The following is a 15,776-nucleotide window of genomic DNA, read 5'->3' on the forward strand; positions in this document are numbered from 1 at the left end:
AGTGTTTTTCCTGAGGCAGTCTTAGATTAAAAAAAAAAAAGTATTGATTAAGTATTTTTCCTGAGGCAGTCTTAGATAATTAAAATAACCTAATCTGGAATATGACAGAAATATTTTGAAATTATCTTACAAGCCAAGATCGGTGGCTCATACCGGCAATCCCGGCACTTTGGAAGGCTGAGGCGGCCGGATCACCTGAGGTCAGGGGTTCTACAGAAGCCTGGACAACATGGTGAAACCCCATCTCTACTAAAAATACAAAGATTAGCCGGGTGTGGTGGTGAGCGCCTGTAATCCCCGCTACTTGGGAAGGCTGAGGCAGGAGAATCACTTGAGCCCAGGAGGCGGAGGCTGCAGTGAGCCGAGATCACGCCACTGCACTCCAGCCTGGGCGACAGAGAGAGACTCTGTCTAAAAAAAAAAAAAAGAGAGAGAGAGAGAGAGAGAGAAAGGAAGAAAATATATATATATGTGTGTGTGTGTGTGTGTGTGTATATATATATATATATATATATCTTACAAGACACTTGTGACAGATGTTCCCCTGTGTTGCCAATAATGTTGGTGAAGATAGTAATCATATGCTTGATTATGCATAGATTATTTTAGGAAGATAAGAAAGTAAGAAATTCGATAGTCTCTGAGGAGGATATGGGGATAGTTAGGATCTAAGATCAAGGGAGATTTGATCATCATTTTATACCATGTTTACGGTTAAGGAAGGACAGAAAACCTCGTATTGAACTCTTCTTTTTGTCTGGAATCACTACTGGTAACGTTAACACATAGTATTTCATTTAAAGAAAGTAAAGAATAATACGGTTTTTGGATCTGGGACTTTCCCTCTATCGGGAAATACAATTGAAGGTGGGTGTGGGGTGAGGAGAACAGATTTAAATCTTAGGTGTTACTAGCAAAAAAAATGTGATTTCTCTAGTCCCAGGTGCAGATTTTCTCCAGTAGTATTTGCTTTTGGTTACAAAAGAAAGAGCGAGTACCCAGGCTGGTGCTGTCAGAGTCAGGACAGCAGGAAGAGCTCTGCCTGCCAATAAGTCTCAGAACAGAGTACAGGAATGCTGGAAGATTAGCTCCCATTTGTCCGAAGGAGGAAAAAAGGGTAATCTTTCCGGTGTTGATGTCATATGTAACAAGTTCGTTCCTTTGCTGTGGCTTTACATGTGAACTTCGAAGGTCTATAAACACCAGTCGGAATGTGCAAGAGGGATCCTCGAAAGCCAGAATGTAATTCTTTGGGACGGGTGAAGAGGATGTGTGACTGCAGGAACTGTATCAGAGAGTTTCCTTTCAGGTTATTTTTGAGCAAGTAGAAGCCTCAGTTCTTGACACCTAGGATAAAAGCTCTTGAGGACTAGAAGAATAAAACATCGAAGCTCCTGGTGGTACTTCGGTCTGTAACCGTTGAATACATTAAGAGTAACACTAGAATTCCAACACTCCTTCCTCGCGCCAGCGTCAGTTTTAGAATCAACAAAATCGTTACTTGTTGATTCATTTAACTGCTAATATATTCGTTGAAAGTTTGTTAGGAGTCAGTGATCTTGAAAGTTCCAAAAACACAAAGGAAACTCCAGGACATGTAGAGAGAGAGTTCCTGACGCTGCAGGAGGTTTCTTTCAACTTGTATCCAGGTGGTAAAACCAGTAGCCTGACCAAGGATGAAAGAGCGCATGTCACTTATTCTGGCCTCTCCAACTCCGGCTGAAATCCTTCGGTTCCCAAGTTGGAATTTGAGTGACACACAAGTGCTGTTAAATGAGACTTAATACCTAGCGGAGTGCCACCACAATCTTGCCCTTCTGCAAACCTCTGTAGCCCTTTTCTACCACCCTCAAAAAACGTACTAGGTTTACTATGGGATTCCGGTACTGCTGGGCTACCTCAGTTTCCACCCCTGGATATCTTCGCCGATGACATCAATGCTTACGTTTGTGACTTCAGAGACACCGAGAAGGCGCGGCTCCTTCCCTCAACCCCATTCACCTTCCTTTCAGCGGCGTTTTCTTGAACGAACTTGAAAATAATAGGTCCTTAAGTTACAAGTCACTAAAGGAAAGTTTGCAACTTGCGATCCAGTACGCTGACGTGCCTCTAAAAAGAGACAGCTGCCTACTCTGGGCGTACTGCCTTTGAATTAGCCATACCCCACAAGGAGAAGTGCTGTTTAAAAAAAAAAAAAAAAAAAAAAAAAATTGCTGCCTAACAACAACAAAAATAAAATAAAAAGAGGAGGTTACCTTCACTCACCATTGAAAATCCTATTATAGTGCTTTTTCCACATCGTCTGTCAAAAATTTCTCCGTGGATTCTCCGCAGATTTTCTGGTCTGGCTCAGAGTTAAAATAGTTTGGACTTCCTTGCTAAAGTCTGTGAATATAGTCTTAAAGGTCTCTTTTAAAAGGAGTAAGAAAGAAAAAAGAAGCTGTTTTATTTAGAAAAACAAAAATGTCAATCAATTTATATATGTCTTCCCTCAAAACCCAGCAATAGCCGTGTGGCCGGTTAGCTCAGTTGGTTAGAGCGTGGTGCTAATAACGCCAAGGTCGCGGGTTCGATCCCCGTACGGGCCACTGGATTACCGTGACGAAAGACCTTTTAACTTAAGCCTGTCGAATAACCGCTGCCCCGAATCCAAAATTAAGACACTGCCTTATTCATCCAGCGAGAAGGCTATTTTTCGTTTCCCTTTATTGTAAAAAGAACAGGCCGGTCGCAGGGGCTGGTACCAATAATCCCAGCACTTTGGGAGGCCGAGGCGGGGGTATCTTTTGAGGTTAGGAGTTGGAGACCAGCCTGACCAACATGGTCTCTATTAAAAATACAAAATAAGCTGGGCTCGTGCCTGTAATCCCAGCTACTCGGGAGGCTGAGGCAGGAGAATCACTTGAGCCCGGGAGGCGTAGGTTGCGGTGAGATGAGACCGCGCCGTAGTTCTCCAGCCTGGGCAACAGGAGCGAAACTCCGTCCCAAAACAAAGAACAACAGAAAAGATGCAAGCATTAGGAAGAATGTATTGAAGAAAATAGTGTTGGAGTAGTGTGGCAGCTAGATGGGTGTGTTTTAGGGAATGGGAAATTAAGAGGAGGTATGACAATTGCCTGCTTAGTTTTTAGTGAAACGTTAGGAAGCAATATATACTTTTTTCAATTTTTTTTTTCATTCTCAATATTCAAAGGGAGACGATATTATTTTGACGCTTTAAACGAGTTTCGGTAGGGAAAGGGAAGCAGGTTCGGAGTGGCCAGTGACTTGGTGAGAGTGTGGTACTAATAGTATAGCAAGATGCGAGGTTTTGTTTCCCGTAACAACTGTGCTTCATTCTTTTTTTCTGACCCCAGGCAGTTTCCAAGGCAAATAAATGTCCACTCCACGTGAGGCTGCCACTGGCTTTCACGAAAAATTTCCCCCCTTTAGCTTAAAGAGCATGGAAGTGAATGCGGTGTTTTAAGAATCGCCAATTCTCCGTTCGACCCGTCCACAGCCCAACACACCTGGACTACGAGGTTTGTGGTTTCATTTGTTTACCCGCAATGCCGCTGACAGTGCACACTGGTAAGTAACTTTAGTAAACTCACCTGAGATGCAGAGCGAAGATCCAAGCTATACGTTCGGAAACCGAGCCACATATTAAGATGCTCTTTTGGTTTGGTTTGAGGAATTTTCCCCCGCTTGACTCTGGTTGCCTCCCAGCCTCTCTCTCCTCCACCATCTTCCTTGTCGCTGAGAAAGGAGGTCCATCTGTTCAGACACCGCCCCAAAGCTGCCACCTTCCACACTCATCTTCTTCTGGGATGTCTGTCTGTCTGTCTATCTATCTATCTATCTATCTATCTATCTATCTATCTATCTATGTATCTATCTATTTATTTATCTATCAATCAATCATCTGTCTGTCTATCTATCTTTGTCCCTGCCGATTCTCCTGTCTTCTATTTCTTGAGGATCTCAGGGCGGAGGAAAAGTGGTGGGGACCTGGGAGGCGGGTTAGAGGCCCGTGGCGGGAGTGGTGGATGGGGGCGATGTTGAGGCTGAGTTGGGTCCACCGACTTCACAGTTGAGCTCTGTGTAGGGGGCCCAACTGACGCAAGGAGCAGCTTGCATCCTGCATCCGCCACAGCCCTGCCTTTATGATTCAACGTTTCTTCAGATGTCCCCTTTCTTTTTGACAACAGTCATGCCCAGGGAAAGAGCTGTGCCTCACAGACGCCAGGAGTGTGGACCTCTCCCAGTGGGAAAAAAAAAAAAACACTGATGAAGAAGATTTACGTGGAAAAAAAATTTTTTTAAGTTTCTTTGATTTTTCAGCTTTCTAATGGTCTTTTTCTCCTTTCTCCCTTCTCAAGTTGAGAAAGAGATGAAAGATAGCAACAAAATCTTGTAGGTTGGCTTCTTCGACTCTTGTCTCTTTCACATTCAAATAATAGCACTACTCTGGACAAGGACATTCACAGGATTGTTAATACGGCAATATGGCTTTGAAGAAGGAAAATGGTGAGCACAAGCGAGCCAGCCAGGAGTCGAACCTAGAATCTTCTGATCCGTAGTCAGACGCGTTATCCATTGCGCCACTGGCCCGTGCCCGTAACTCGTTTTTACTGTTACTCTTTTCATAATTATGTTGTATTATACTATTGGGGCCATTAAAAAAAAAAAAGATTGTATCTTTATTTAGGTAGCGATTAAAACCCCAAAACCGCACTGATTCTAGGAAACCATGTTTTCTTTTGTAGTTTGTTGGCATAATAGACATTCACATAAAGTGTCTTTATTGAAAATAATGACCAATTTTCATATTTGAAACACTATATATGTGCTAAGATGAATGTCTTCAAAGCAATATTAGTGTTTCTATCTTCCCTTTTATGTGTGTGCCTACTTTTGAGCTTTTTGTAACTTATTTTTCAGGCCAATCAGCTGCTTTTACCTGATTTTTTTTTTTTTTGAGTCGGAGTTTGGCTCTTGTTGCCCAGGCTGGAGTGCAGTGGCGCGATCTCGGCTCACCGCAACCTCTGCCTCCTGGGTTCAAGCGATTCCCCTGCCTCAGCCTCCCAAGTAGCTGGGATTACAGGCATGTGCCGCCATGCCCGGCTAATTTTGTATTTTTTGTAGAGACGGGGTTTCTCCGTGTTGGTCAGGCTGATCTTGAACTTCCTACCTCAGGTGATCCGCCCGCCTCGGCCTCCCAAAGTGCTGGGATTACAGGCGTGAGCCCCTGCGCCTGGCCTGAACTTCATTTTTAATATACTTACATAGGGCACTAACGATGTATGTGGATCAGTAATGAGTAATCTGTATTATTTTAAATTTAGATATTGCAAAAAGTAAAGTGCTTTGTAATACATTTCTGGAGGCATTAGTCATAGTTTTTTTCTCTTATCCAAAAGGAAAAAACAAGTACTCACTCACTAGGGAGAAGTTTATTGTAAAACGGTATTACAACTCAAAGTAGCAGATGAAGACACTCAAATTTAACAAGCAGGCAAGAATTCAGGAAAGTACACTTTTTTCAGAATCACATTTGACATGGAAACTTAGAAACAAGGAACTTGCATAGCTGTTCAAAGTAGGCAAAGTAGGCAAAGTAGTGGAAAATGACGAAGCGCTTTTATAAGGAGACGAAGTTTCGTATGGGTTTAAGAAGGTAGTCAGAAACCAAAATGTATCCTCTTTGTGCCTCCGTTTCCTCGTTGATACAAAACGCTTTGAAGAGCAGCTAATACATATGATGGATTGTTATCATCCTAAATTTTTTGGCTCCCACCAGCTCTGAGATCAGGACAAATAACGAAGTAAAGATTGCTGCCTGACAGTGCTTTAAGAAAGCTGTCATACTATTAATCTAAAAGGGAAATTGTATTCCTTATATTTTCAACGTTGCACCTGTCTTGTCTGTGCCATTATGATTAGACGTAAGACAACCAATATTTTATTTTGCTTTGAGACAGTCTCACTCTATCGCCCAGGCTGGAGTGCAGTGGCGCGACCTCAGCTCACTACAACCTTCGCCTCCCAGGTTCAAGCGATTCTCTTGCCTCAGGCTCCGAGTAACATACTTCTTGATGTACATTTTCACAAGTGTGCGCGTTGTAAAAGCCACAGCGATAGCACTCACAGCTTTCCGTCCTCAGGAACGCTAACTCCTGGGGGGCGGGGAATGATGAAAGTAGCAAATTGGAAACCCAACCAGAAAACAGCGACGCTGTGAGCAGGATTTGAACCTGCGCGGGGAATCCCCATTGGATTTCGAGTCCAACGCCTTAACCACTCGGCCATCACAGCCTCGGGAACCCGCTTCTTCTCTTAGTAAGTCGTGTTAGGCTCTTTGACTCTCTCACTCTTTAAGGTTCCCACAGCAGGTTAATGCCTCCATGTTTGTGTTTGTCACTTTTTATATATTTGTCTCTCTCTTTCAACAAGAAGCTCCTGGGAGACATAATAGTGTCTTAATCTTTACCTATTATCTGACTCTCTATGCATCGAAAATTTGTTTGGTGTTTAGTGGCTGCTTTTGTTGCTGGAACAAATCCCCAGAGACTCAATTGTCTGTTCCCTGTTCCTCCCTCCGGTTCATGCTTTTTCTTCTCTCCTTACCCAGCACATATTAAAGTCACTCACATTGTTTCAATAAAATTTTCTGAGTAATAAAATAAAATAAAATATCATTGCCATATCCATTTTCATCTAGGCTTTCTCCTGTTATATTTTAGTTTAGCAGTTTTGCATTTTACATTTAGGGCTATGATCCATTTTGAGTTAATACTTGTGAAGGGTGTAAAGTCTGTGTCTAGGTTCACTGTTTTGCATGTGGAAGTTCAGTTGCTGGATTGCTACACTGTCAATTTCCCTGCCTCTCCCACTTTGTACTCCTTTGGCAAAGCCACAACCAGGGCAGCTAAACATGGCGGAAGAAAAACATAAAATCAGTTGACAGATCTCACTTTAAATTCATGACAATAAATCTCAAGTAGGTCCTCAAGGCTACCAGGCAAATTGTACCATACGCAATTGGATTAGTCCACTCTCAATCCTCTTGTTCTAAGTCACTATTTCAGCCAGATGCAGTGGCCCAAGCCTGTAATCCCAGCATTTTGGAGGCCGAGCCGGGGGCGGTGGGGGGGTGGGGATCACCTGAGGTCAGGAGTTCGAGACCAGCCTGGCCAACATGTCGAAACCCCGTGTCTACTAAAAATACAAAAAAATTAGCCAGGTGTGATGGTGCGTGCCTGTAATCCCAGCTACTCGGGAGGCTGAGGCAGGAGAATCACTTGAACCCGGGAGATGGAGGTTGCAGTGAGCTGAGATGGTGCCACTACCCTCCAGCCTGGGCGACAGTGAGACTCCGTCTAAAAAAAAAAAAAAAAAATTGTCACTATTTCATATCTCTCATCCCAGTGCTCCAACACCTCCTCTCCCATCCTTGTGGTCAATTGATGACTTTACTTCCTACTTCACAATCAGGAGAGACCTTCCACGCACATCTATCACCACATTCATCCACCTACCAGCCTCTGAAGGACTGTCAGTGATCCTATTATCCCTTGACAAGGTCGCCAATTATCTCCACATGGCTAAAATAATTTCCCAGTCCTTACCTTACTTGGGATAGCTGCAGCTTTTAATACATTCTCCTTCTTACAACACTTTCTTCAATTGACTTTAGGGTAACAATTTTCCTGTTTGTCTTCCACTTAGTAATAAGCATTCCTCCACGTCTTTTCGTGCTTTAATAACTCATTTATTTTTAGGGCTGAATAATATTCCATTATCTAATGTACCATAGTATATTTATTCATTTACCTACTGAAAGACATATTGGTTACTTCCAACTTTTGGCAATTATGAATAAAACTTCCATAAACATTTATGTGCAGGTTTTTGTGTAGACATGTTTTCAGCTCCTTTGGATAGTTGCCAAGGAGTATGATTGCTGGATCATATAATAAAAATATGTCTAGTGTTGTAAGAAACCACCAAACTGTCTTCCAAAGTAGCTGTACAATTTTGCATTCCCACCAGCAATGAATGAGAGTTCCTGTTGCTCCATATCCTCACCAGCATAGGTGTGGTCAGTGTTCCAGATTCTGGCCATTCTAATAGGTGGGTAGTAAATGGTATAATACGATTAAAACAATATTGCATTTCTCTGTTTACATATAATGTGGAGCATCTTTTCTTATGCTCATTGGCCATCTGCATATCTTCTTTAGCAAGGTATATGTTAGGGTCTTTAGCCCATTTTTTGATTGGGTTGTGTTCCTGCTGTTTAGTTTTAAGAGTCCTTTGCATATTTTGAATAAGTTGTTCATTACATATGCTTTTTGCAAATATTTTCTTTAATCTGTGGTTTGTCTTCTCACTCTTCTGATATTGTCTCTAGCAGAGTAGATTTTTAAATTTTAATGAAGCTTATTACTTCTTTCATGGGATATACCTTTGCTGTTTTATCTAAAAAGTGATTGCTTAGCCATGTGTGGTGGAACACACCTGTAGCCCCAGCTACTTGGGAGGCTGATGTGGAAGGATGGCTAGAGCCTGGGAGGCAGAGGTTTCAGTGAGCCCTAATCACACCACTGCACTAGGATGACAGAATGAAACCTTGTCTTTAAACAAAACAAAAAACCAAAGCTGACAATGACACTCTCTGGAACATTGCATACCTTCTGTACATTCTGGAGCACATAGATTTCTATCGAATTGTATGATATGCATTTGTAGTAAATTTCTATCGGGTTGGATAATATGCATTTGTAGTAAACTATGAACTATAACTGTCTTTTCCTCCAAAACTGTGTATGTGTGCATGTTTGTATGCACACAAGAAAAAGGTTAATAAAGTAAAAATATCAATTATTCTCTAGAATAATATCACATCATAATTATTATAGTTCTTTTCTGAAAGATTGCATATAAAAATAAGAATTATTCGAGTCACCCAGCAGAACATCTGTTTATATTGTTCTGCCAACTGGGACCCAAGCTAGGTTCCATGGGAGTCCTCCTTTTGGCCTGCCCCCAACGAGAGGACTACTGCCCACTCTCTGAGTGGGAGTCTTAGCTTTGTTGCTTTCTTTATGAGCAACTGTCTTAGGTTTTGTTTTTTGTTTTGTTTTGTTTTGTTGAGACGGAGTCTCGCTCTGTCGCCCAGGCTGGAGTGCAGTGGCGAGATCTCAGCTCACTGCAACATCCACCCCCCCCAGATAAAGCAATTCTCCTGCCTCAGCCTCCCGAGTAGCTGAGACTACAGGCATATGCCACCACGACCGGCTAATTCTTTGTATTTTTAGTAGAGACGGAGTTTCACCGTGTTAGCCAGGATGGTCTCGATCTCCTGAACTCGTGATCCGCCTGCCTCAGCCTCCCAAGTGCTGAGATTACAGGCGTGAACCACCGCGCCCGGCCTTTTGTAGATCTTTTGTCTTATTTCTTCCTCCATATATTACTTCTGACAATCGTAAGATTATTAGAATCGTAAGAATCCTCTCATGGGTGCCCATGAAGTTAATAACAAAAACAAAATAGATATGCGTCACTTTAATTATTTCTGATTTTAAAAATATATTTTATTGATACTGAGGTAGTTTATGCTCACTAAACTACCTCATAAAATGAATGCCTGACCCTTGATTTTATGTTTAAAAAATGGGTTGGTCTCTAATGACAAACCCATTCATTAGTGATCAACCCATTTTCATAATCATATCTTAATAGTTGTAAACTTGCAGCAAAATTTATTAGTTGTAAATAGTTGTAAACTTGCAGCAAAAATTATTCACTCACATTGTTTCAATAAAATTTCCTAATTGAGTAATAAAATAACATAAAACATCATTGCCATACCCATTTTCATCTAGGCTTTCTCCTGTTACATTTTAGTTTAACAGTTTTGCATTTTACATTTAGGGCTATGATCCATTTTGAGTTAATATTTGTGAAGGGTGTAAAGTCTGTGTCTAGGTTCACTGTTTTGCATGCGGAAGTTCAGTTGTTCGATTGTTTCCATTTGTTGAAAAGACTATCTTTGCTCTATTGTGTTAACTTTGCTTCTTTGTCAAAGATTGACTACTTGACTACTATATTTGTGCGGGTCTATTTCTGGTCTCTCTAGATCTATTTGTCATTATTATTTGTCATTGATCTATTTGTCTATTTTTTCACCACTTATTGTCTCCTTCAACTTCTCTTTTGCTGGTTCTTCCTGCTCTCCTTCATCGTTCTATGAGGATATCTCAGGGTTCAGTTTTTGTTGTTGTTGTTTTTTTGGTTTTTTGGGTTTTTTTGTCAGTCTTGCTCTGTCTGCCAGGCTGGAATGCAGTGTCATGATCTCGGCTCACTGCAACCTCTGTCTCCTGAGCTCAAGCAAGCATCCTGCCTCAGCCTCCTGCGTTGCTGAGATTACAGGCGTTTGCCACCACGCCCTGTTAATTTTTGTATTTTTAGTAGAGACAGGGTTTCAACATGTTGGGCCAGGCTCATCTTGAACTCCTGATCTCAGATGATCCACCCGCCTCCGCTTCCCAAAGTACTGGGATTACAGGCATGAGCCACCATGCCCGGCCCACTTATGATCATTTTAAAAACACACTATATAACTTATTTATTTTGTGTATTGCCTGTCTTCCCTATGAGAATGCAAACTCCATGAGGGCAAGATATTTGTTTACTGTCAGATTACTAATACCTAGAAGAGATATGGGTGACATTCAATAAATATTTGCTGAAAATACATTAGAATACAGATTTCATTATCCCATTTCACAGATTAGAAAATAAAATTCAGAGAGGTCATTGAGTTTCCCAGGGACACAACACAATAAACACCAAGAGTGAAGCTCAGATATTCAGATTTCCTGCCTAGATCTTCCAGGGAGACTTAGAGGAAGACAGTGTAGTTGAGGAGGGCAAGGAGGCAAATTAGGCTGAAATATGGAAAGGGAAAGGACTCTAAGGGAAGTGGAATGGTTCTTGCTACCAAAACAAACAGCTTTCACCAAAAGAACTATGTATCTGACTAGAATTTCTTTCTTTTTTTCTTTCTTTTTTCTTTTTTTTTTTGAGACAGCGTCTCACCCTGTTGCCCAGGCTGCAGTGCAGTGGTGTGATCTCCGTTCATTTCAACCTCTGCCTCTTGGGTTCAAGCAATTCTCCTGCCTCAGCCTCCTGAGTAGCTGGAATTAGTGCCACCAAGCTCAGCTAATTTTTTTTGTATTTTTAATAGAGACCCGGTTTTGCCATGTTTGCCAGGTTGATCGCAAACTCCTGACCTCAGATAATCTGCCCAACTCAGCCTCCCAAATTGCTGGGATTATAGGTGTGAGCCACTGCGCCTGGCAGACTAGAATTTCTCTAATACCCACATCCAAGGGTAGCAATACATTTAATTTGCATTAGGGAATATTTCCTGGGCATTGGTACCATTGTTCATACAAATTCTTTTAAATGAAAAACATCCTCCTTTTACTCTGAAATATGCACTTCCCATTTTCTCCAGGAAGTAGTACCAATTACAAGCATAATATTTGTAACAGTTATCTCTGGCAACTCCCCATGTCCTCAGAGTGTCTCTATACTGAGTTTTTTCTGCCTCTCCCTATACTGTAAAAATCATTTTCATATTATATGCTCAGTTTCACCCTATTAATACCCATGTATTTTCATAGACCCTTCCTTTTTCCAGAAAACTGAAATAATGAGGAATACTTTTTTTTTTTTTTTGAGATGGAGTCTCACTCTGTCATCCAAGCTGGAGTGCAGTGGCACGATCTTGGCTCACTGCAACCTCCGCCTCCCGGGTTCAAGCTACTCTCCTGCCTCAGCCTCCCGAGTAGCTGGAATAACAGGCGCCCGCCACTACGCGCAGTTAATTTTTTGTATTTTTAGTAGAGACGGGGTTTCATCATGTTGGCCAGGTGGGTCTCGAACTCCTGACCTCGTGATTCACCAGCCTTGGCCTCCCAAAGTGCTGGGATTACAGGTGTGAGCCAGCGCGACCGACCGTGAGGAATACTTTGACCTCAGACACACATGGATAGAAATACTGGTTCCAAGTTCTATAACTTGTGTGAGCTTGAGGAAGTTATTTATATTATTTAACCTCCCCACTCCTCAACCTCTGCATCTATAAGAAAGGCAAATGATTTTAAGTAACAATTACACCTACACCTGAGGCTTGCTTTGTTCGTTTACGTAGGAAAAATCATTAAATACTTGATTTAATGGCTGATAATAAATTGTAGATATTACTATTGTTCTAGTGATTTCCATTATTAGTTTCTAGGGAATTACAAAGATCAGAACTTTGGAGATTTGTTAAAAATATACCCACATCCAATGGTACATTAAGGAATGTACCATTGTACATTGTCTTGCCTTCACTCTTAGGCAAGACAGATGGTCGCTGCAAGCCTCGGTGCTTCAACTGAAAATTAGGAAAAGAATACTCAGAGAATCGTGGTAAGGGCTCAGGCTTACATTTAAAGGTATTCATTGAGGGCAAAGCAGTATGGATTCACTGACGAGCAAGAACAGACACTGTTCCTGTCCAAATGCAACTTACATTCCAGGGAGACCGACATCAATCTAGTTATTACACTTACAAATGTAAAATTGGCAAGGGAAGAAAGCTCATGGTACTATGAGGAATATAGGACTTTCATTAATGCAGTTTAAGGAAGTCTTTCCTAAAGAAAAAATAGTTTCCCTGAGATCCAATCACCAGCTAAAGATAACTAACTAGGCAAAGCCAAGGGCAAAGCTTTTCAGCTAGAGGGAACCTCAGGTGCAAAGATAACACCTGTAAAATGTGTAGTATATATATCAGGTTTTTGTTTTTTTGTTTTTTTGTTTTTTTTTGAGACAGAGTTTTGCTCTTGTTGCCTAGGCTGGAGTGCAATGGCGTGATCTCGGCTCACTGCAAACCGCCTCCCGGGTTCAAGCAATTCTCCTGCCTTAGCCCCCCAAGTAGCTGGAACTGCAGGAGTGTGCCACCACGCCCGGCTATTTTTTATATTTTTAGTAGAGATGGCGTTTCGCCATGCTGGCCAGGCTGGTCTTAAACTCCTGACCTCAGGTGATCAGCCTGCCTCGGCCTCCCAAAGTGCTGGGATTACAGACGTGAGCCACCACGCCCGGCTAATTTTTGTATTTTTAGTAGAGACAGGGTTTCGCCCTGTTCGAACTTCTGACCTCAGATGATCTGTCCACCTCGGTCTTCCAAAGTGCTGGGATTACAGGTGTAAGCCACCACGCCCGGCCCAGATTCGTAAAATGTTAGTTTCTGCTTCCTCTTTCCTTTATCTTGTCAAAATAACCAGAATCTGGGCGCGGTGGTTCGCGCCTGTAATACCAGCATTTTGGGAGTCTGAGGCGGGTGGATCACCTGAGGTCAGGAGTTCGAGACCAGCCTAACATAGTGAAACCTCGTCTCTACTAAAAATTAGTCGGGCGTGGTGGCACATTCCTGTAATCCCAGGATTACTTGGGATTACTTGGGAGGCTAAGCCAGGAGAATCGCTTGAACCTGAGAGGCGGACCGAGAGGCAGAAGTTGCAATGAGCCAAGAACGTGCCATTGCACACCAGCATGGGCAACAAGAGTGAAATTCCGACTCAAAATATAAAATAACCAGAATCTGAGATCTGGTGTGAGTTAACCTCTAAGGAAGTCAATTAAATTTCCTTCAATAAGTTTGAAATAATTCATGTATCAGCATGATCATGAGAGTTCTCTTAGTGCACTGGGGGTAGGGGGTTGGCGATCGATCATCAGGAGAGCTTTGCCACTTGCGGGGAGTCACTTATTGCAGGCAGGGTGTTAACTGAGTTTAACACTAGAAGACAAAATGAGGACATAATCTCTCTGAACGTAGGTTAGGAAAGTAGAAACGCCCTTCGAGTGTATGTCTTTCCCAGAAGAAAAATTGTCCTAAAGTTCGCGAATTTTACTAAAATAGGCGACGAAACACACAGAGTCGCTAAACTTTTTAACCCTTTCGTTTTTCTTTCTTATTTCAGAGAAATCTCGCAAACGGCGTGAACACTAAGCTGATTCCAGAAACGGTCGGGTTCTCTTCCTTCACTCACGATGGTTGCCTGCTGGGAGCTCGCTTCGAACCCAGCTGAACGCTCATTGCTGAGTCCTGGAAGAAGGTCGCGTTTGTACAGAAGGCTCCTGGCAGCGAGCCGGGCCGGGAGTCCCCCCAGTGCGCACGAAGCCGGGCCCCGAATTCCCACTGGGAGGAACGCACTGGAATTGAAATGTCTAAGGTCAAGCCTCGCTGAGAATCAAGTCCCAGAGGATCTTCTCGGGTGGTGGAAACTTGAGGGGAAAAGGCGGTCACGAAAATTCAAGTCTGTTAGTCCAATACAGATTATCCAGGCCGCTGAGGGCAGGAATATCTTCTTATTTATTCCTTTACTCTTCTCTCCTCACAACTCTTCCTCCTGGTACACACTTGATGGGTTTTAGAAATACTGTGTGGCACTAACAGTACCGATAGTACTACTACTACTAATTGCCCGATACGTCTGTTATCCGTTAACTAACACTCGGTGGCGGCGGCTGCGGAATTTCGAATTACGGGAACCCCCGAAATTTAGTGAGGTAAGCGCAAACTAACGCCGGGTTCCCGTAGTGTAGTGGTTATCACGTTCGCCTAACACGCGAAAGGTCCTCGGTTCGAAACCGGGCGGGAACACGTGGACTGGGATTAACTTTTGTTGCTGCTTGGTTTCTATTCCCTCTTACACGTACAAACCCGTTTGGGCTTCTGGACTTTAAAAATACACAATTCTGAGTTCGATTTGTTTGTGGTCCAGAGGTCTAAAATGGGATTCCAAGGAAGCCAATCTTATCTAAGTGGCGTGGGCCAAGTCCTGGACTGTGGGCGTCTCCTGGCATTGACACCTCCTAGGGTTCTGGGCGAGAGGAGGTGGGGAGACACGGGCTTCAGTGCCAGTGGTGTCAGAAATCTTTCATTTTAGACTTCTGGACCACAAATCGAGCTCAGAATTGTGTATTTTTAAAGTCCAGAACCGCAAACGGGTTCGTGGGTAGAAGGCACCCACGGAACCCTATTCTAGCCCACGTGTTTCTCCCCGGTTTTGAATAGTTGACCTTTGAACCGTTGCCCTTTCGCGCGTTAGGCGAACGTGATAACCACTACACTACGGAAACCTAGTATAACTGCCATCTTACCTTGAAACGTAAAAGTATATAATTCCCTGATTGCCCCAAGTTGAGAAATTTTGGATTTGTTCTTTCTTTGTAGAAAAGTTTTCGATTGTAGTATTGTTCTCACTCTCACTTTTCTCATTAATTGGAATCACCAATGTCACATACCGATGACAGATACGAGCAGAAATGCGTTCGCCAAATATGTCGACTATATTGTTTGGAGTGTTCAGCGCAGCGTGTTGTCAAAAAACTGCGGGCCGGGCACTGTGGCTCACGCCGGCAATCCCAGCACTTTGGGAGGCCAAGGCGGGCGGATTAGCTGAGGTCAGGAGTTCGAGATCAGCCTGACCAACATGGAGAAACCTCGTCTCTACCTTAAAAAAAAAAAAAAAAAAAAAATTAACCAGGCGTGGTGGCGCATGCCTGTAATCCCAGCTGCCCGGGAGTCTGAGACAGGAGAATCGCTTGAACCCGGGAGGCGGAGGTGGAGGTTGCGGTGAGCCTAGATCGCGCCATTGCACTCCAGCCTGGGCAACAAGGAACCAAACTCCGTCTCAAACAAACAAACAAACAAAAAACTAAAAACT

The 15,776-nt window shown here is 42.8% G+C and overlaps 1 long non-coding RNA gene and 4 other non-coding genes across 7 annotated transcripts; 2 read left to right on the forward strand and 3 right to left on the reverse strand.

Moving 5' to 3' along the window:
• Window positions 1-778: 778 nt before the first annotated feature.
• Window positions 779-4,062, reverse strand: LOC103883557. Of its 3 annotated transcripts, XR_002521304.2 has the most exons (3): window positions 3,594-4,062; window positions 2,266-2,409; window positions 779-2,031 (listed from the first exon to the last, which is right to left on the reverse strand). It is a non-coding gene; the product is annotated as an uncharacterized LOC103883557 (long non-coding RNA). The 3 variants fall into 3 exon arrangements; XR_002521302.2 differs by having other exon boundaries at window positions 779-2,409; window positions 3,594-4,049; XR_002521303.2 differs by lacking the exon at window positions 3,594-4,062 and adding an exon at window positions 2,611-2,842 and having other exon boundaries at window positions 779-2,409.
• TRNAI-AAU lies at window positions 2,515-2,588 on the forward strand. The gene has a single exon. It is a non-coding gene; the product is annotated as a tRNA-Ile (tRNA).
• A 458-nt stretch (window positions 4,063-4,520) lies between the features above and the next one.
• On the reverse strand, window positions 4,521-4,593 carry TRNAR-ACG. The gene has a single exon. It is a non-coding gene; the product is annotated as a tRNA-Arg (tRNA).
• Window positions 4,594-6,215: 1,622 nt separating this feature from the next.
• On the reverse strand, window positions 6,216-6,297 carry TRNAS-CGA. The gene has a single exon. It is a non-coding gene; the product is annotated as a tRNA-Ser (tRNA).
• Window positions 6,298-14,637: 8,340 nt separating this feature from the next.
• Window positions 14,638-14,710, forward strand: TRNAV-AAC. Its single transcript has one exon. It is a non-coding gene; the product is annotated as a tRNA-Val (tRNA).
• Window positions 14,711-15,776: the final 1,066 nt, after the last annotated feature.

The sequence above is a fragment of the Papio anubis genome, chromosome 6 (genome assembly GCF_008728515.1).
Source record: "Papio anubis isolate 15944 chromosome 6, Panubis1.0, whole genome shotgun sequence".
Lineage (NCBI taxonomy): Eukaryota > Metazoa > Chordata > Mammalia > Primates > Cercopithecidae > Papio > Papio anubis.